The sequence below is a fragment of the Lutra lutra genome, chromosome 10, assembly GCF_902655055.1.
Source record: "Lutra lutra chromosome 10, mLutLut1.2, whole genome shotgun sequence".
Lineage (NCBI taxonomy): Eukaryota > Metazoa > Chordata > Mammalia > Carnivora > Mustelidae > Lutra > Lutra lutra.
In genome coordinates this window covers 47,428,236-47,448,455 of record NC_062287.1, presented here as the reverse complement: position 1 = coordinate 47,448,455, position 20,220 = coordinate 47,428,236, and the positions used below count along the sequence as shown (strand labels likewise).

The 20,220-nt window shown below is 42.8% G+C and overlaps 1 long non-coding RNA gene across 1 annotated transcript in view; it reads right to left on the bottom strand.

Moving 5' to 3' along the window:
* LOC125079223 (uncharacterized) overlaps positions 1-20,220 on the bottom strand; it is a 42,330-nt gene that overhangs the window by 21,212 nt on the left and 898 nt on the right. Inside the window, exons 3-5 of the long non-coding RNA XR_007121072.1 lie at positions 14,292-14,586; positions 11,757-11,882; positions 5,582-5,731 (exon numbers count right to left, since the gene is read on the bottom strand). This is a non-coding gene — a long non-coding RNA (uncharacterized LOC125079223). The remainder of the gene's footprint in view (positions 1-5,581; positions 5,732-11,756; positions 11,883-14,291; positions 14,587-20,220) is intronic.

Genomic DNA, 20,220 nt, shown 5'->3' with positions numbered 1-20,220 from the left:
GATGCCTGACCAACCGAGCCCCCCAGGTGCCCCCGGAGTGATCTTAATAGCTTTGCTTTAGATGTTCCTTCTATAAAGACTGTCTTTTTATTTAACATGATAGCTATTTTAAAACATCTAAAATCTTTATTGATAGAAAGCAAATATGGCTAGATATATCAACAACGGTCAACATTTTGTCACTTAGCTCATATATAGACCGATGTTCATTATACTACTGTTGAGGTAACTTTTATGTATGAATTCTTTATAATAAAAAGTTTAAGGGAACTTTAACTTAAAGTGGTTGCTTCACTGTGCCCTCGAATGGGTTGGGCTGGTTAGCTAGTCCATGTACAGGTAATTTGTGCCTAATTTCTGCAAACAGTATGACCAGTTCAGTTACTTTTTTTTTTTTAAGATTTTATTTAGTTGACAGACAGAGATCACAAGTAGCCAGAGAGGCAGGCAGAGAGAGGAGGAAGCAGGCTCCCCACTGAGCAGAGAGCCATGACCTGAGTCGAAGGCAGAGGCTTTAACCCACTGAGCTACCCAGGCACCCCAAGTTCAGTTACTTTTAACTTGAGTTATGTCTGCCCCTCTTGGAACCCACGACTTTTAAATCCAGTAATTTCTCTGTTCCATGCCATAAATTATTGAGCACCTTCTCTCTTCTAGGCATTAAAACTGAAAAAATAAGATATGGCTCTGCTCTCCCGGCTATTTCAGTCTAGGAGAAGAGCTAATTAAGTAAACAGCTCATTAGAATTCCAGTGGAGTCAAACACAGAAAAACATTCAAGCTGCTGTCAGAACATATGGAAAGAGTACCAGGTGTGAAAAATTGACAGGACCGGAACCATTTTAAAATGGAGTCTGTAGGGGCACCTGGGTGGCTCAGTGGTTAAGCCTCTGCCTTCAGCTCAGGTCACGATCTCAGGGTCCTGGGATCGAGTCCCACATCGGGCTCTCTGCTCTGCAGGGAGCCTGCTTCCTCCTCTCTCTCTCTCTCTGCTTGCCTGTCTGCCCACTTGTGATCTCTCTCTGTCAGATAAATAAAATCTTTAAAAAAAAAAAAAAAATGGAGTCTGAGTGGCCATACCAGAATAGCATCCTACTCACCTTTGTTTCAACTGGGCCGAAGCTTGTGCTCTGTGCAAAACAGTGACTTGCTTTAAGTCAAGGATTGAGAAGTCAGCAGATAAGGACATCCTGACCACAGGACTGATAGTTATGGACTTTTTTGAAGATAAAATCAGCAGTTAGCTACCTAGGATAGCTTAACTAACACCCATAGAAAAACTTTTTCTTTCCTTCAACTCGTGTAATTGGCCCCTTTCTTTTCCGCATAAAAAAACCCTTGTTTTCACCCTATAAATAGGAATGCTACTTGGGTATTTACCTGAATCTATGCTCCCTAAATTGCACTTCTTTGATCCTAAATTGTCTCTCACTGCGGCTCATTATTTGCAGGCTGACATACCCAAGGCTGTGCGGATTAAAACAAAAAAAAAAAAACCTTTACTCCTTCTGTGGTCTTTGATGTGGAGATACTGGGTGATTGGAGGAGGGACATACATCAAGTCACCTCAGTGGCTGAAGTTGAAAGTAGGTAAACAGCTCTGAAATTTCTAAGCCTATGTGAGTTAGCGTGTAGCTCCATAAAATGAGGTGGTATGTATTTAACTGATAACCCCACTCCTCCCACCCAGGAAAAAAGTCCCTAAAAACAAATAGTAAACTAGCAACTACTGCTGTCATTCATCTAATGATCCTGATTATTATGGGATATAAACAGTTATGCCGATGTAAGCAGGGTCTGAATTGAGAAGGGATTGTAGAAAATATTTTAGTACAGACAGGGCTCAATTATAAAATATATATCATGTTTTAATTCTCTTTAACTGGCTTAAAATGATACCCTAACTACTCCATTGTAGCTGTTAGCTTTTTTAGGACAAAATTAAGTTTCCCAACTTGCCATCAGTTAACAGAGATGGGAGCAGAGGTATAAAAGTAGGTAGGAGAAATGAAATCTTAAAACATTTCTTTATCTCTCCTTGTGATTGGTTCTGGTGGCAATGTTAAGTTTTTCAGGAAGTTTTCATCATTATTCAAAAGGGAAGGATAAAAAATAGATTTTTTCTCATAGTTTAAGAAATCTATTTCCTTGGGGCACCTGGATGGCTCAGTGGGTTAAGCTTCTGCCTTCGGCTCAGGTCATGATCTCAGGGTCCTGGGATCGAGCCCCACATCGGGCTCTCTGCTTAGCAGGGAGCCTGCTTCCTCCTCTCTCTGCCTGCCTCTCTGCCTACTTGTGATCTCTCTCTCTCTCTCTCTGTCAAATAAATAAATAAAATCTTAAAAAAAAATCTATTTCCTTAATTGATAAGAGAAAAAGCAAAACTTTAAAAATTGCTCAAAGGCCATGCAGATGTAGTTAATTCTGTAGAAATCCTTTGTTGAAAGGGGCCCAGAAGAAATCAAGAGGATGGAGAGAGGTAGTACGGTGGGTGTGCAGCTAGATGGTGGGGAACATAAATTATGCCGAGATAATACAAAGCACATAAGCATGACAGCCCTTTGCAAGAGAGCCCTCTAAAACTACAGCTCCTATTTCTGTAAGTGTTAGCGTTTCAAAAAGAAGGCAGGAAAACTGGGAAGATGGGTTTCACAAAGTGAGAAGGGGTTTCTAATGGAGAATGTCACACATCAGGCTTTGGCTTAGCTTTTCAATGTATTGATTGCTACTGATGCTTCTAGTGGGGTCAGAGACCTTCATTTGAAATCACAGTTGTATTGAAAGGACAGATTCACGGCTCAGGAGAGAAAATTGCCTTCATAGCCTTCCCAGCAGATCTTTCTCGTTTCATCCTTCTCCATCAACTGGCCCAAGGTCAACAAATAAATGGTTCATTGGGCTGATTGTGCCATGAGTGCACCAGGCCACAGGATGGTTGATTCTCCATTCTACCCTCCAGGAGGCTGCCCCTAACTCAGCCAGATGCTCACACAGAAGCTTTGGCTGTCCAGGACAAGAGTCCAAAACTTTGGAATGCTTCCTGATGGACCATGAACATCCACTGAAGGTTGTCTACATGGAATGGGGGTCTGAGGCCTCAGAATGGCCAAAAGTTTCAAGTCGAATGGCTGTAAGAATTACCATATTTTAACATCTCCTTTCTATTGGCTCTATCCACCCTTTCCCTATCTAGATACAGAGAAGAATGACATTATCTGCAGATTCTGTCATGCTTGATGCCTGGTCAATGCCAGCCCAGTCTGGGATACATTAGCAACATCACCAAATGGAAGCAGGAGTGGTCCAGAAATTGATCCTTTGGTTCAAGCTGGTATCTTTCCAGGTGGCTGGGGGAGGTGAGCCATAGGCACCTATGTTCCCACCAGGTAGCTCCATCTGAGTGTAGGCAGGACCACACCCAAGGATCAGAGCAGTTACTACAAAGCATTTAAACCAAATGCCATCTTGCTAAAAATCCATGTTTATCACATATTCTCATTATGATTCAGTTCACATCAGGGGGTGTGGGAGGGGTGAGCTACTCTGATGATCTTGTCCTCTAAGTGGACATCACTTTTTTTTTTTTTTTAAGATTTTATTTATTTATTTGAGAGAGAGAGAGAGTGAGTTAGCATGAGCAGAGGGCAGGAACAGAAGGGAGAAGGAGAAGCAAACTCCCCGCTAAGCAGGGGCCTGAGGGGCTGGGCTCAATTCCAGGACCCTGGGATCAAGACCTGAGCCAAAGTCAGACATTTAACTGAACCACCCAGGCCCCCTGTGGAGCCATCATTTCATCACCACTATCCAACTCCACAACATTTCTACCAACCCACAGAGCAAGCCTGCACCTGTTACTGGTCACTTCCAATTTCTCCCTCCTCCCAGCCCCTGACAACCACAAATCTACTTTCTGTCTCTGAGAATCTGTCTATTCTAGACATTTCACATGAAGGGAATCATTTAATATGTGACCTTTTGTGTCTGGCTTTCTTCACGTATAAATTTTCCGAGGTTCATCCGTGTTGTAGCATAGATCAGCACTTCATTTCTTTTTATCACCTAATAATATTCCATTTAGATCACATTTAATCCATTCATCAGCTGATTTGTTTTCCCTTTTTAAATATGGTGAATAATGCTTCTATAAACATTCATGTACATGCTTTAGTGTGGACACATGTTTGAAATTCTCTTGAGTATATACCCAGGAGTGGATTGATGGGTCATGTGGTCATAACTCTATATTTAATGTTATTTTAATTTTCAAAGTTGAAAAAAAGTTGAGTTGGCTTTCTCACCACCTATCAGTCTCTTATGAGCTTATTTGTTTGAGTTCATATGAGAGAGATGGGGATGTCTGGCCCTATAGTCCAAGCAAGAGTCCCCAAATTCTCCTGGCTGCCAGCCTTGATTTCTGGAAGTTTTCATGGGCATATTGAAGATGATCATGTTGCCCACAAAACGCCCTTCATTAAAAAGTGACTTAAAGACTGTATTTCTTTCCATGGAGATGTAGCAGCCAGATTTAGCTTTGCATGGAGATGCCCTTGAGTGCATGTCTGAGGAGGCTTTTCCAGATGCTGTGGTCTGCCTCCTTACAGAGGCAGGTGTGACCTAGAACATCCTGCTGTCATTTGTTACATAAAATGAGTGCAGTCACTTGCTTTCTCTCCCTACCCTTGCCTTGCCCTATGAGTAGCTGCCGGGTGTTGCAACCATCCCCAATGTCGACTTCTTCCCTGGAAGTCAGAGTGTAGGGAGAGTTAGACCTGTGGGAAGGAGTCAGAACAGGTCAGAACAGAGGCGGGGGATGAGGTGAGCTGGTGAGCACCGGGTGGTGGAGCATCAGGAGCCTGGGGAGCAGTCGAGGGCACAGGTGTGTCTGAATGGTGACGTCCTGGAGCACCCGGGGGCCATCGGACACCTGCTCACTCTCTAGGTTATGTTGTACTTATTTTTCTTAATTTTTAATCTTTTACTTAAAATAATAATATGTAAGGAAATGCAAGGAAGAAAAAATAAATAAATCATCTGGCTCCAGAGATAAACATGCCTATTTTTTTTTCCAGATGCATACTTTTTTTCTTTAAGCAAGTAGGATTGTGCTGTAACATTCTACACACTTTGTATCCTGCTTATTTTGTTGTGAGCTTTTTCAATGCTGTTCAAAAACCCCATTTTAAGTGGCAGTAAGTGCAATTTTGCATCCATCATTTGGAGGGCCACTGTTCAAAAGATTTATTCTCCCTTCCCTGACTAGACCTGTTAGTTCTCCCCTATTATGGTTTCAGAAACAAAATTCGAACCTTTGTCCTCAGAGGGGGGAAAAGGAGACTAACGAGGTTTGACACACACACAGTAGAGGGCGAGTTACCACCAATGCAGTAATCCCGCTTGGCTCTTGTAGCCAGCCGCGCCTGACTTCAGCCTCCCTGACTCCGCACCCCTCTCTCCATCCTCCCAGAGGCCCAGTCTCTCCTGAGGTGCTACACGAGTCTGTCGTCTCTCAACTAGGCAACTCCAAGAGAAACATAAGCCTTCCTATTTAATGGTATCTGCTAAGCACTGTTATTCAACATACCTGTTGCCTTCAGCTATTAGCCAAACTGGACAAGAGCTCTGGTCACGCCACGGTACTTTCCGTGGTGAGAAGCAGCTCTGGAAGTATGAAAGCTCCCAACTGGTCACCTCCCCCTCGAGCAGGTTCTACTTGCCCCTTTTAATGGAGAATCTGGAGGAAAAGGGGAGAGAGAGTCATAAGAAGTATGTGGCAAGGAGACTGTTTGGAACTGAAGGGAAGTGTTACAAGATGTGGAAGGATCAGCTGCGAGATGGGAGGCAGTGGGAAGGAGAGAAAGAAAGGGGATTTAAGAAGGGCTCTGACCTTGTGTTCCTTTCATGGCATTTGAGATTTACAAGGAAAGGAGTTATTTTGGAATTACTTTCAGTAGCATGGACGGGGTGTCTTCACAACATTTTGGTAGGAGCGAACCACGAAATTTTATAAATACCACAGAAGCAAATGAGTGGCAAAGGAGTCCATTATCAGTCAGACAATAAGAGGTCAAAAGCAGGTGAGGTTTGAGGCTGGCTACTCTGACACTGGCAGGTGCCCCACAAGAAAGGTAATAAAATCATCAACGTAACATGAATATGAAAGTTTGGCCCTATTCACAAACTTAAAAAGCTAGGACCAAATTCCCATCTCATCTCATTTTATCGTCTTGTTACTTGTTTTGTTCCATTGTTCAGACATCCATGAGAGAAAACTCCCCCACTGAAACTGTCAGCATGTATTAATAGGTGTTTATAATTCCCTTCAGCTACTCTCTTGTAGGTTTTGCAGTGGAAGGAGTGATGGTTTAAGAGTCAGAAGACCCAGGTTCTATTTGGTTCATTTCTGGCAGAATCTTAGAAAGAGTTAATTTCTCTTTCTGACTCTTAGTGCACAGGGGCTGTGGGGTGGGGAGTCAGATAACCAGGGTTCAAATCTCTGTGCTGCCACTTACTAGCTGTATGGACTTGAGAATACTTAACTGTTCTAGATCTTAATGTCCTCATTTGCATATTAGAGATCTCCTGTATTTCACGGGGGGAGGGGGAATTATAAGGATTAAAGGAGATAATACACCCGAAATGTAACTAGGCCAGTTATATAATAAGCACTAATATAAACTTTTTGTTATTTAACTCAAGAAAGTAAGGTTAGGTCATCTGAAATAATCATCACTTCCAGCTCTAACATCCTAGGATCAGAAAGCAAAGTAATTAACATAGAAGCAAGGAGCAATGGCTTTAGGATCAGAATTGTTTCAAATTCTGGTCCTACCAATTATAAGTTATCTGATTTGGGCTCTTATTTGAGTTTTCCATTGCTCACTTATAAAATGGGGATAAGTTATACCTCCTATAATCCTTAAATCAAGCAAACATGACATGTGGCATATAATCAGACATAATTTTGTTTTCTATCATTCCTTTAAAATTTATTCTGTAGAAGATATGCTTAGCTTTCTGTTGGATGAAATCTGGTTAGGTTTTGTTAATGTTATGTTGAGTTTTAGGCCATAGAAAGTCTGAAGGTCACTTTAAGCCAAAAAACACAATCTCTGTTTGGTAATTAAAAATGACCAGTCCTAGGGGCGCCTGGGTGGCTCAGTGGGTTAAGCCGCTGCCTTCGGCTCAGGTCATGATCCCAGGTCCTGGGTTCAAGCCCCACATCGGGCTCTCTGCTCAGCAGGGAGCCTGCTTCCTCCTCTCTCTCTGCCTGCCGCTCTGCCTACTTGTGATTTCTCTCTGTCAAATAAATAAATAAAATCTTAAAAAAAAAAAAATGACCAGTCCTAGATAATAAGCTATACCATGAACTTAAGTTAAATCTCCTCCCTTACCTGCAACTCAGTCTGAAGTTGAGGTAGCTGTTTGGCCTCTTTCTTTTCCTTTTTTTTTTTTTTTTTTTAATTTTATTTATTTGAGAGGGAGGGAGCCCGAGCACACGTGCACCTGAAGGCAGGGCAGAGGGACTTTCTGCTGAGCAGGGAGCCTTAAGACACGAGGCTCCATGCCAGGACCCCAGGATCATGACCTGACCTGAAGGCAGATGCTTCATCAACTGAGGCACCCAGGCATCCCACTGGTCTTTCTGTTTCTATTCACCATTTTCCTTTTCCTCTGGCACCTACTTCACTCCCCTCCTTGGTCCCATGCAGCGGGGAGGGGATCAAATGAAAAGGGAACATGGTGGGTGCTGCTGTTTCTTTGGCATCTCTGAGTTGCTGGGGAGCAATTACTGATACTTTGTCTTGTGGGCCATTTCCATGGGTATCTGTGGGGGCTCTCTTGCTGCCCTCTCTCACGTGCAGCTGTTTCTCAGACTCTGCATCCCCAGCTGCTGATTCTTTAGTGGTGCACGCCAACAGACTAGCTGGTGGCGGGGGTGAGGGGGGGGCCTTTGTACCCACTAGGATGTTTTTGTGTGAACCTACACACATGACTGTTTCCCCAGTGACATCTTCTGTATGGTTGCCATCTCGTACACAGGAACTCTAGACTCATCAAAAATCTCAGGGAATTAGATCTGATTTCAAAAGCTCCAGGTTCACGAGCTCTGCTGTCAAAGATGTCTGTCAGCCCATTTCTCTGGGCTGCTAGATTCCCTGGGTAGGACTCAAATGCCAGATCCCTGTGGCCTGCAAACTGCAGAGGACAAAGCTGAAGACCTCTAGGTAGTCATACTTGAGGACTCCTTCTTAAGCTTAAGTTGGGAGAGCAAGAACATTCCCTCTCTGTCGCCATGGAGGGGGCTCCCAGCACACCATGGACTTCAGAATTCTCCTCACAAAATCAGGATTCAGAATCTTGTCTCTCCTTCAACAACCTGGTATTTGATGTGTGCGAGTTGTCCAACCGTTATTTGGCTGCCAATTTTGAAACTTCCTCCTCGTGGTGGGTCTAGCACCATTTTGTATCTGATATTTATCATCTTGGCTTCTCAGTCTAAACTTTGATTTTAACATCCTGTTTTACATTCTTTTATTTTGGTGATGAAATAATCTATGGACAGTGCTCGCTACACAGAGTCACTCAGGAATTAGGAGCTCCCTTCCTACTTTCTTCCTTTTTAAAGATTCTATAATAAACTGTAATGGGCATGTAAGGGAAATGAGAATACATCCATTCAACAAATACTTATTGATTATTGACCACAGTTTCTGCTCTGTGTGGTTTGTAATCTAGTGGGAGAGACAAACTATCTTCTTCCATTAATAACAATACATTGCACACTGATGTGCAAATTTTTTAAATCGCTCTCCACTGGACCCTGGACTCCTTGAGAGAAGGATATTTGGCAAAACACTTAATAAAGTTTCGTTGAGTTGAACTAACAATAATAGAGAATATTAACTGAGCCCCTGTTATGTACCAAAAACAGCATGTTTTACCAGATATTCACCATTTGTTCTTCCATTTGACCTAGTCTCTACTCTGTCATACTCTGTTCCAGGAGACTAACCTATTTGGGCTCCTTTGCCCCCTGAGGTCTGGTTGGCCCTCACTGGACAGAGGTGGGAGAGTGATGCAGTAGGAGGGAGGAGGAGAGTGAGGGATTTACGGCTCTGGCTCTCTTCTTCCAGTAGCATATTGGGTTGGTGGTATTCCCTGATGAAGGAGGCCATAGAACCTGTTGAAGTGCACCTCTCTTCACAACTTTCTCTTTCCAGAATCTGGGTAACTGCTTTCGCTCATTGTCTTTTTGGATCTAGTGGTGATAACAGCCACTGGGTACTGTAAGACTCCTTCTGACTTCCCTACACATGCTCCTGCCAGTAAATATTTTAACAGCCAGGTCTCTGGGGCAGGGGAGGTAAGGAAAGAAAGCCCTGATGTGTAGCATTTGCCAATTTCCGTGGTGCACATATCCTCACCGTGGCTGATTTCAGAGTACCAATGGGATGTCATTGGGTATGAAGTTGGGAAAAGATCCACCATCGCATATGTTATATAACATTCCTACCACACAGATATAATAGATGTTAACATATCTACAAAAGAATTTATGATAAAATATAATAAGATAATTAGGAGTTAATGGACTTGAAGTATTTCTTACATCTGTCTAAATATAATTTATTTAAATGTATACAATGTTGTTAGTCACGGCCACTTTTGACAACTGGAATGCTGAACATTCCTGAAAATGTAATTTTACTGCTCATGAGCTGGCACCAACATACTACTCCCTTCTGCCCTTGGATCTCCCAGAATTATCTTTTTTTTTTTTTCAAGGTTTATTTACTTACTTATTGTAGAGAGAGAAGGAGAGAGGCAGAGAGAGTCGGAAGCAGATGGCAGGCTGAGCGTGGAGCCCGACTCAGGGCTTGACCTCATGACCCTGAGATCATGACCATGAGCCAAAACCAAGAGTTGGATGCTTAACCCACTGTGCCACCCAGGAGCCCCTCCCAGAATTATCTCAATATGCTAGTATGGTGTGGTTGCTGCAGGGACCCTGACTAATTCACTTCTGATCACTTTATTAAACTTATACAACAATTTTTGTGCATCAGGTGCTATTACCAGTATTTCAGAAATGAGGAACTGAGGTTTAGAGAGATTAAGTAACTTGCCCTATGTTACACAGGACATAAATTCTGGAACTGAAGTGTGCCTGGGTGTCTCAGCTGGTTGAGCGTCTGACTCTTGATATCGGCTCAGGTCTTCACCTCACTGTTCTGAGCCCCGCATGGGGCTCCAAGCTGGGCATGGAACCTACTTAATTAAAAAAAAGGGAATTCTGGACCTGAAATACAAATGCAGGCTGATTCCAAAGTTGGTGGTCTTCACCAAGATAGCAATACAAGGTGGAATGTTATATTTTTATTTATTTATTTTAAAGATTTTATTTTTTTGTCAGAGAGAGAGAGAGTGCACAAGTAGGCAGAGTGGCAGGCAAAGGCAGAGAGAGAAGCAGGCTCCCTGCAGAGCAAGGAGCCTTATGCAAGACTCAATCCCAGGACCCTGGAATCGTGACCTGAGCAGAAGGCAGCCTCATAACCGACTGAGCCACTCAGGCATCTCATAAGGTGGAATGTTTTAAAGTGGTTTAAGAGTACTTGGAGTTGTAATGGAAGAAAAAACGATCCACAGGGCTTGTACAAAGGGATATTGAAGAGAGGTAGAAAAGACTAAATACTGGAGGGTATGGCAAAGGCAGGGAAGTAGGAGTTTTCATGGATTTAAGCATGGATTTCATGGATTTAAGTGGTTGAAGCTATTTTATGGAGTATAGGGTGATAGTAATGGAAAGTTAATAACCAAGCCCATGGAGTTTAGTAGGTTATTTTGAAATTGTAGAAAAAAAACTATCAAGTTTAGTCAGAAAAACATCTCTCAAACAACAAAGGCAAATGACCCTGAAAACAAATACCAAACCACAAATGCCACTTCACTGTGGCATTTGAGTCCTAGAGGATGAAAAAAAAATCTTATTACTTCCTAAAAAAATGTAGGTATTGGGATATTGATAGGGTAACTTTCATTTATAAAGGTTTTTTTTTTTTTTGTTTTTTTTTTTTTTTAAGATTTTACTTATTTATTTGCCAGAGAAGGAGTGTAAGCAGAGAAAATGGAAGAGGGAGAAACAGGCTCCCTGATGAGCAGGGAGCTTGATGCGGGACTTGATCCCAGGACCCTGAGATCATGACCCAAGCCAAAGGCAGTTGCTTAACCAACTGAGCCACACAGGTACTCTTAGAAAGGTTATTTTAAGAGACAGTGGTTGCTAATGGATTTTTTTTTTTTTAACCTGCTTTCTGGACCCTGAACAACCAGAAATTTTACTTACCCCATGACCTTGAGATACTATCCTCCAAACCCCCTTTACTTGGAGAGTACTTACTTACCCTTAATGGTCAGCTCTGGTATAAAGAGCATTGGACCCAAATGGCAGATTGATCTCATGCCTTTATACCTGGAAACTGGGCCACTGACCTGCAGGCTGCCCTCCCCCAATCCATGCACACTGAGGTTACCTCACTGGGGAGAGTCCTGTGCAACCCATGGAGGGACGGGAGCATCTTGGAAGCTGTGGCCCCTTTGGCAGGGAGTTTTGGGAAGAAGGAAGAGGTCTATGAAATTTTAGAACATCAAAGCTGGAAAGGGTTTTTCTTTGGGCCAGTGCCTCCTTAGGGGTCACTACAAATAATGATAGGCTGAGTTTCTAGTATCTCTAAACTTGGCATACATCAACTATTTACCTGCCAATGTCCACTCAGGCGAACCAAGAGATCAATCGTCCTGTCTTTTAGCAAAAATGGTTTTAGCACACAGTGGTAACAGTGGTTATCTTGTAATGATCAAAAATCTTCACTGATAGTTTGACTCTGGGTAACAAAAAATGAAAAAAATCATTAGGGATAAAATAATACTAGGGACAAAATAAAAAGTACTAGTAATTACATAATGGGCAGGCATTTTTATGTTCTCATTTTATTGATGAATAAGTTGAGACTCAGAAAGCTGAATGAACTTTTGTAAGCCAGTAAGTTGTTTAGACCCACAAGTGGGGTTGAGACTTAAATTCTGAGTGATTAATATGGAAGATGAGTTCTTTACTATTGTTCAAATGTTATCATGAGGAGGAGGGGGCTTCTACATAGACCATAGGAATAAGGGGAGACTTCTTAATGGGAAAAGTTAGAAAAGTAAATAAAACTGCAAGTATGAGTCTAGATTGAACTAGATTCAAGTTTCTAAGAGTCTTTAATGACTTAAAGTCCCAATGTGTTGAACCATCCATGAGATCAATAAATTCTTTGACAGGCAGATAGTAGTAGCATGTGTTGTAGATGGAGCACTGGACAGGAAATCAGGAGAGCTGGATCTGGCCCAAGGAGCTAGATCATAGTTGGGAAAGTCATTCTCCAACTGGATACCTAGCTGGACCTCTCTCTTCAGTTACATAGATGGACTTCTTTCTATAGCCAGTTTCCCAGGGAGCAAAATCTGTCAGGTCTCTCAAGGGCTAGCCCCAGAACTGACACAGCATCACTCTTGCCATATTCCATTCACCAAAGTAAATCACAAGGCCAGCTTATATGCAAGGGGATAGCAGACAGACTATCTGTTGATGGGGGGCATGGGGACGGTAGCATGAGCATACAGGAGTGGAGGAAGTGTGGCGACCAAGTTTGGAGACCAGCAACTACACATCATGAGCAAAGAGTTCCAAGGTCAACTTTGGGAAATCTGGATTAAACACAATTTAGAAAGTTTTTTTTTTTTAACAGTAAGACTTAGAGTTGTTACATGCTAATTGAAGTGCTAATATATAAAATTGGTATCAAGAGTGAGAGGAAGTAAAGGGAGGTGTATAACTATTGCTTTCTAGCTTAACTTTGCCCTTCCTGACCTTCTAACATAGATCAATAGGAAAGAGTGGATAAAAATGTAACTAACAAGAAATATTTATGGTTAAACTGGTTACCACAGACAATCTCAGTCTTCACAAGATTTATAATGTCTTCAGGAAGTTGTGAAAGGACCACGGCCAGCTTCAGTATTTTCTCTATACTTCATTGGAAACAGCCACTTTTTTTGCTAATTAAAGTCTCCATCAACACAGATTGAGATTCTAGACTTGTTGCTGAGGAAAAGTCTATCTCATTGCTAATTAAAATGATTTCTTCCTGCCTTCAGAATCAGGTTTTTTAATGAGTTCCAATTAGCTGTGGGAAGATAATGAATTCTGGGATGACTTTTCAATTCTTTGGCTCATATCAAGCAACAAGTGTTGTTTTCTTGTCTGTCTGGTCAACTATAAAGTTCAAAAATGACCCACTGGGATGACCGATGCCCTGGAGAGATGTGGAAGCCATCTGGTGTGGAGGGACAGAAACAGGCCACTGTGAATTCCTGCCCTACTTACACAAGTTGCCTAAAGTCCCTGATCCTCAGTTTGCTCATCTCCAAAATAGGGATAAAAATATCTAAATTACAAGGTTTTGGGAGAAATGAAATGTGATGTTGTGTGTCTACCTTTGGGTCTAATAATTCACTCCACCAACATTTAGTTACTGAGGACCTGACAAGGGGCAGGCAGTGGACAATGTATAGAAAAGCTCTTATAAAGGGACTGACCCAGGACACTCTCCCCCGCCTTCTGCTTAGATGGCCGACAAGATGGAGGAAACTCCAGTGGCCACATCACAACCACGAGAAAAAGCTGAGGACAGAAGCCCCTGTTAAGAAACTGTGACAGAGAGACTGGACAGGAGACTATGGCATCAAGAATATTTTTAGAACTGTTGAGTCACTATATTGTATAATTCTACAGTTACAGAATGGAATTACTATACTGTACATCCAAAACTAGGGTAGCACTGTATGTTGACTAAACTGGAATTAAAATTTAAAAACTTAATTGAAAAAAAGAATATTTTTAGAGATGAGAGATACCACTGCGTCTGTGTATGGGTGTAAGCCAGCAAGAGGGGAAGAGAATGGGGAGGGGGAGCCGGGCTGTAATGACAACAGCCCATGAAAAAGCAAGTGTGTCTTTGACAGACCTGTGGAAGGTGTAGGACACTTGCCAAAAATTCCTCCAACAGCTCTGATGTTCCCTTGCCCTTTTTGTCCTTTGTCCTTTTCTCCATGGACTGAAGTCTCCCATGTCTTCCTCCCCAAATACATTCCCTACAACTGCCACAGGGCAAACATTCAAAAAACAAATCTGATCTTAAAAGACAAAGTAGCTCCCCATTGGCCTGGGGATGAAAGCCACGCTCACTCACCTTGCACATAAGACATTCTCTTTCTGGCCTTTCTTTCCAGCTTCAACATCTCATCAAGCATTCTGCGCAGCTGCCAAGCCTGGCTCCCGGAATTTCCCTAACAGTGCCCTCTCTTTCCCACCTCTGCTTCTCTTCAGGCTTCTCCACCTTTTCTGGTATCCTCCTTCCTTTCTCTTCCACAGGCATACTTCAGAGGCACAGCTCAAACGCTTTCCTGATGCCTCCAGTGAGAATCCATTGTTCTTTCCTCATTCTCACAGCAGTGGCTGTTCTGCTCCCAGCACGGTGCTCCGCCCTGCAGGCAGGTGACACAGCTTTGCCCACTGGCCCTTCCCACTGGATTGTAAGCTCTTGAGGTCAGGACCCAAGACCAATTCAGTTTGGAAGTCCTGTTCCTCTCCAATCAACTCGATAAATATTTGTTGAATGAATGAATGGTTGCTTTCTGGACTGGGCCTCCCACTTCCTAAGAGGAAAGCTGTGAACACCTGCTGCCTCTCTATCTCCCCTTCCTTTGAGGTCACCATTCCCTGAGGGCCTGCCCCTCTTTAATTCCCCCCAGATGGACCTGGCTCTCCACCCCATCCCAGGCTCCTGCTGCAGCTCCTCCTTGATTTCCCTGAGCAGACTTCCAGAACACTTCTTGATTAAGTTGGTTGGCATTTATGGGTCAGAGGTGAATGGGGGAGGGTCCATGGCTCACTGTGTCCTCTTGGCAGTGGGAAGGAGAGGGTTGTTTGGGTTTATGTGGTATGTTCTGACCTCTCTAGTTTCCATGATAATGTCCATTTTTTTCATGACGATGTTCCTCGTCTATCACAGGGTTGTATGTCCCGTGGGCACGTGTGTTTGAAGTGAAAGCTGTCTGGTCTCTCTAGGCTTGGTGGAGGCTGCAGTACTTCTTGGCTGCCAGTCTCACCTCTAAAACCTCCACTGAGCCTCTGCGTATCCTCTGTTGGCTTCTGGCTGGGGTGGGATGGGGTGTGGGGCAGGGCCCATCCTTCTTTACTGAATTACCCCTTACAACAGATCTCAAGGTAGGAAAGCTGGCTCTCAGACTCAGGTAGGTCTGCTTTCCCTTCTCAGGGCCCAGTGGGAGCTCCTGGCTTCTTCCAATATATCCCATGGAAAGAGAGGTCAGCTTAGGAGTGATGAGCCTTCTTTGACTCTTTCTGACCATGCTATACCTTGAGCTTTACTTTGATGTGGCTAATCCCCAAATTCTTATAATGGGGTGCCTGGACCACCAAATGACCTCCTCCCAGGATTCCAAATAAGTGGGCCAATTAGTGTCCAAATTGTTCCCTTCAACTTGGCAGAGTTTCAGCTGAGGGAGAGGAATAGAGTATAGTCTCATTGTCCAACCCTTCATCTCTGTTCCTTCTCTCTGCTTCTAGCTCACCTCCTGTTTTCAATAGCCTTGGATTAGATGGGGTGGGCTTTTCTTTGACTTTTATTTTGTATAATTTCTTTTCTGCCTCTAATTTCTTTTTTTTTTTAATACGTTATTCTTCTGTGAAACAGGTTAGAATGTTTATTGAGAGACAGAGAGCAGGCAAGCAGGAGTGGGAATGGGGACAGAGAGAGGGAGAGAACTTAAGCAGGCTCACGCTCAGCACAGAGGCTGACAAAGTGCTTGATCTCACGACCTTGAGATCATGACCTGAGCAGAAAACAAGAGTTGGAGATTTAACTAACTGAGCCACCCAGGCACCTGTCTGCCTCTATTTTTTTTTTTTAATACAGTCTGTTTTTTAAGATTTTATTTATTTATTTAGCAGAGAGAGAGAGAGAGAGAGAGAGAGAGAAAGAGCATAAGCAGTGTGGAGGGGCAGAGTCAGAGGGAGAAGCAGGCTCCCCACTTAGCAGAGAGCATGACGCGGGGCTCCATCCCAGGACTCTGGGATCATGATCCCAGCTGAAGGCAGACGCTCAACTGACTGAGCGACCCAGGCATCCCTGCCTCTAGTTTTAAGGCCCTCTTATTTATACCATGGGAAAAATTCTGTATCGGGCTGGGATGTAAAATGAGAACAAAAGAAATGTTGACTTTAAACCCCTTTTGCCTTGTTTTAAAATGTCAGTTTATGATTATGACCATAATAAAGGTCATAATTATGACCTTTCTTTATATTCCTTCCTTAAGAATCCAATTTTCCGGGCGCCTGGGTGGCTCAGTGGGTTAAGCCGCTGCCTTCGGCTCAGGTCATGATCTCAGGGTCCTGGGATCGAGTCCCGCGTCTGGCTCTCTGCTCAGCAGGGAGCCCGCTTCCCTCTCTCTCTTTCTCTCTGCCTGCCTCTCCGTCTGCTTGTGATCTCTCCCTGTCAAATAAATAAATAAAATCTTTAAAAAAAAAAAAAAAGAATCCAATTTTCCTTCTGTCAACCCCATTCCCCACCTTCTGCCAAGAAAGGTGAGTAACTTGTCTAAGGAGAGGATCAGCTTATGTGGATGTAAATCTACATCACCTTTTCCCAATATTTCCACAAGTACGTTTGACTAAAGAACCCTAATTTATATAAGCAGCATAATACACACTTCACAATTTGCTTGTGGATAATTTCACCTTTCCTTTTTGCCAAGGCCTTTCCAAGAATTATCCAAAAGGGAGTTGAGCCAAAGAATAAAGAGAGACAGATGGGACCGTCACCTTGGCAGTGAGTGGGAACAGGAGATTCGGGTCAGGTTTGGTGAGCAGAAGCTAACCCCTCCTCACGATGCCATCAAGTGAATTCAAGATGGCACCCAGGTGCCATCTGTGGAGATTTTGGAAAGTAGGGGCAAGAGATGTGACAACTCTAGATCATTGGATACATCACTGTTTTTGAGCTCACCTAAACATGATTAGGATACAAGGTCAGTTGAAGGTTCAGAAAGAATCCATTAAAATGGTAATAAAGAATTTGAGCCCTCAGATTTCTCTCATACGAGGCTGGATTTGTTGCCCTTTAAATCGGTTACTCTCTCTTTTTCCATGTTGTGGATGTGAGAAATCCTAGACATTTATCATTAAGTTTGGAAGGAATTAGCAGGAGCCTGAGATAATCAAGAGACCAATAAAAAGACACAATGTGGAGATCAGAAGGTTCTTTAGGATGTTCTTGAGCCTAGGGTCCCACCCTGGATCAGCTAGTCAGAATGAAATAAGGAAAGAAAATGCCTGCCATTAGGTTTCTCACTGTTGGAGAGGGAGTTTATAGACAAGCAAGGGAGAAGGCTGGAATAATCCATGTGATAATGGATAAGAATGGAGACATCATCATGAACTCATGCTTAGCCTAATATAGATACAGATGGTTACATTTAGAAATATTGTAGGTATGTGTATATATACAATATATACACATTTATTCCCCTGTTCTGCCAGCCTGAGAAATGACACCTTAGTAGCTGTGAGCACATTTAGCTCCAAGATCTGTTTCTAATATTATTCTCCAATAAAAGGAACCAGGGTGCCTTGCAAAAATGGCTCATTTTAGGATTCAGGCAGAAAATATACAAAATGAGCCTGAGCCTCTTATAGAGCCAGAAAGTAAGGAAGAGCTCAAAACCAACAGCAACAAAAAAATCCACGGTAATGGGAGTATGACAAAGGAACACAGGAGACAAATGAAAGGGTTCTCCATGGCAAAGCTGAAATTACAAAATAAAATAAAGTAGTATTGAATGATAACCCAAATTATAAAATATTCCTAAATCCTTGCCGATATAAACAAATAATTGAATAAATACAATGGAAAAGAAGAGACAAATCTCCCATACTGCTTTGCCATCAAGGACTCGAAAGCTACCTTCTACTCATTAAGGGTGAGCTAGGCTCAGGGACGCCTTTCCAAAGAATCCAGTGTGAACAGGGGCGTAAAGATAGAACTTTACAGAGAAAAACTGGAAGAGGAGTTACCTCAGCCAGATGGACATGGTTCACACCCACCGTGATTAAGTGATGTTGCCTTGATATGATGTGATGGGAATGGCATTTGAAAGCTCTGTGGTTTCCCTTCCTCAAACAAACTTCATCCAAGTAAGGGAAAACAGATCCTACGTGAGGAACATTCTATAAAATATCTGACCCGTACATCCTTAAACTGTCAAGGTCATCAAAAACAAGGGAAGTCTGAGAAACTGTCATAGCCAAGAGGACTGAGGAGACATGATGACTAAGAATAATATGGTATCCTCAGTGGAATCCAGGAGGAGAAATGGGTAAAAACTAAAGAAATCTGAAGAGACTAGGGACTTTGGTTAATAACCTATTATAAACATTGCTTCAATTAATCAGGACTAGTTAGCAATAGAAGAAACTGGTTGGGGGATATATGGAAATCCTCTGTACTATTTTGTACTTTTCCTATAAATCTATTGTTTTGTTTTAAAGATTTATTTATTTATTTGAGAGAGAGAGAGAGAGAGAGAGAGAGGGGGAGAGGGAGGAAGATACGAGGGGCAGAGGGAAAGGATCTCAAGCAGACGCCCCACAGATCATGGAGCCTGATGCAGGGCTTGATCCCACGTCCCTGAGATCATGACCTGACCGGAATTCAAGAGTCAGATGCCCAACTGACTAAGCCACCCGGGGGCACCCCTAAAACTGTTCTAAAATAGCTTATTGGGACAGCTGGGTGGCTCAGTTAAGTGTCTGTCATCTGCTCAGGTCATGATCCCAGGGTCCTGGGATTGAGCTCCTGATTGAGCTCCCTGCTCAGCAGGGAGTCTGCTTCTCCCTCTGTCTGCTGCTCCCACTGCTTGTGTTCTCTAATAAATAAATAAAATCTTTTTAAAAATTAAAAAATAAGTAGTTTATTTAAAAATGACTGGCTTTGCAACACATGGCATGGTGGGAAAAACATTTCTGATAAACAGGCATCATATTTGTCTCTCGTGTCATAAAAAATTTCATTTAACTATTTAAATAGTTAAAATAAAAAAGTTTACTATCTATGTATTTATTTGGGAGACAGAGAGCACGTGTGCAAGAGAGCATGGGGTGGGAGGTAGTGGGGGCAGAAGTAGAAGGAGAAGCAGGCTCCCTGCCGAGCTAGGAGCCCGACACAGGGCTGATCCCAGACCCCTGGGATCCCAAAGGCAGCCTTAACTGAGCCACCCAGGTGCTCCTAGTTCATCCACTCTTAGATGCCTTCCTTTTTTTGTTTTTTTTGTCCCCCAGTTCTGGTCATGTTCTTTGATAAGCTAATTCCTGCATTTATCTTCGCTGAGAGGTTCTTTCCTGATACTATCTTTGCCTTCTGACAAAGCGACTCATTCCTAACATGGGGCAGGGGGACAGTTTACCCAGTTAGGAGGCAGATGGCTATCTGCTTGTCCATCAGGCTGGCCTTCTGGCCCTTTCCTGGTAATCACTGCTCCAAATCAGATCCTTAATTAACAGTCACAGAGCCTGTGTGGAGTAGTCATAAAGGACACTGAACAAGAAAAGCTGAAGCCTGAACTTGAGACCCAGCTCTGCCCAGCGTGTGAACTTGGGGGACACTCCCCCTTTCCCTAAATTCTAATTTATTCAACTCTAAAGTGGGGAGGGGAGTGGCCTTGTCTCTTTCACAGTGGGTGAGGACCAGTGAAAAAACATAATAATGACAGCTAACACTTGCTGGAAATCACCTAGTATGGTTTATGCATTCATGTATAATTTTTTTAATAGTTTTTATAGTTTTTTTTTTTTTAATAGTTTTCTCCTCACAGCAGATGTTGCTATTAGCTAACTGTGAGATGAGAACCTTTGCCCTTGGATATGTTAAGGCCTTTGTCCAAGGTCACATGGCTAGTAAAGCATGGAGGCAGAATTTGAACCCAGGTCTGCTGGTCTCAAGTCAGTGTTCTTTTTTTTTTTTTTAAAGATTTATTTATTTATTTGACAGAGAGAGAAATCACAAGTAGGCAGAAGTAGGCAGAGAGGCAGGCAGAGAGGGAGAA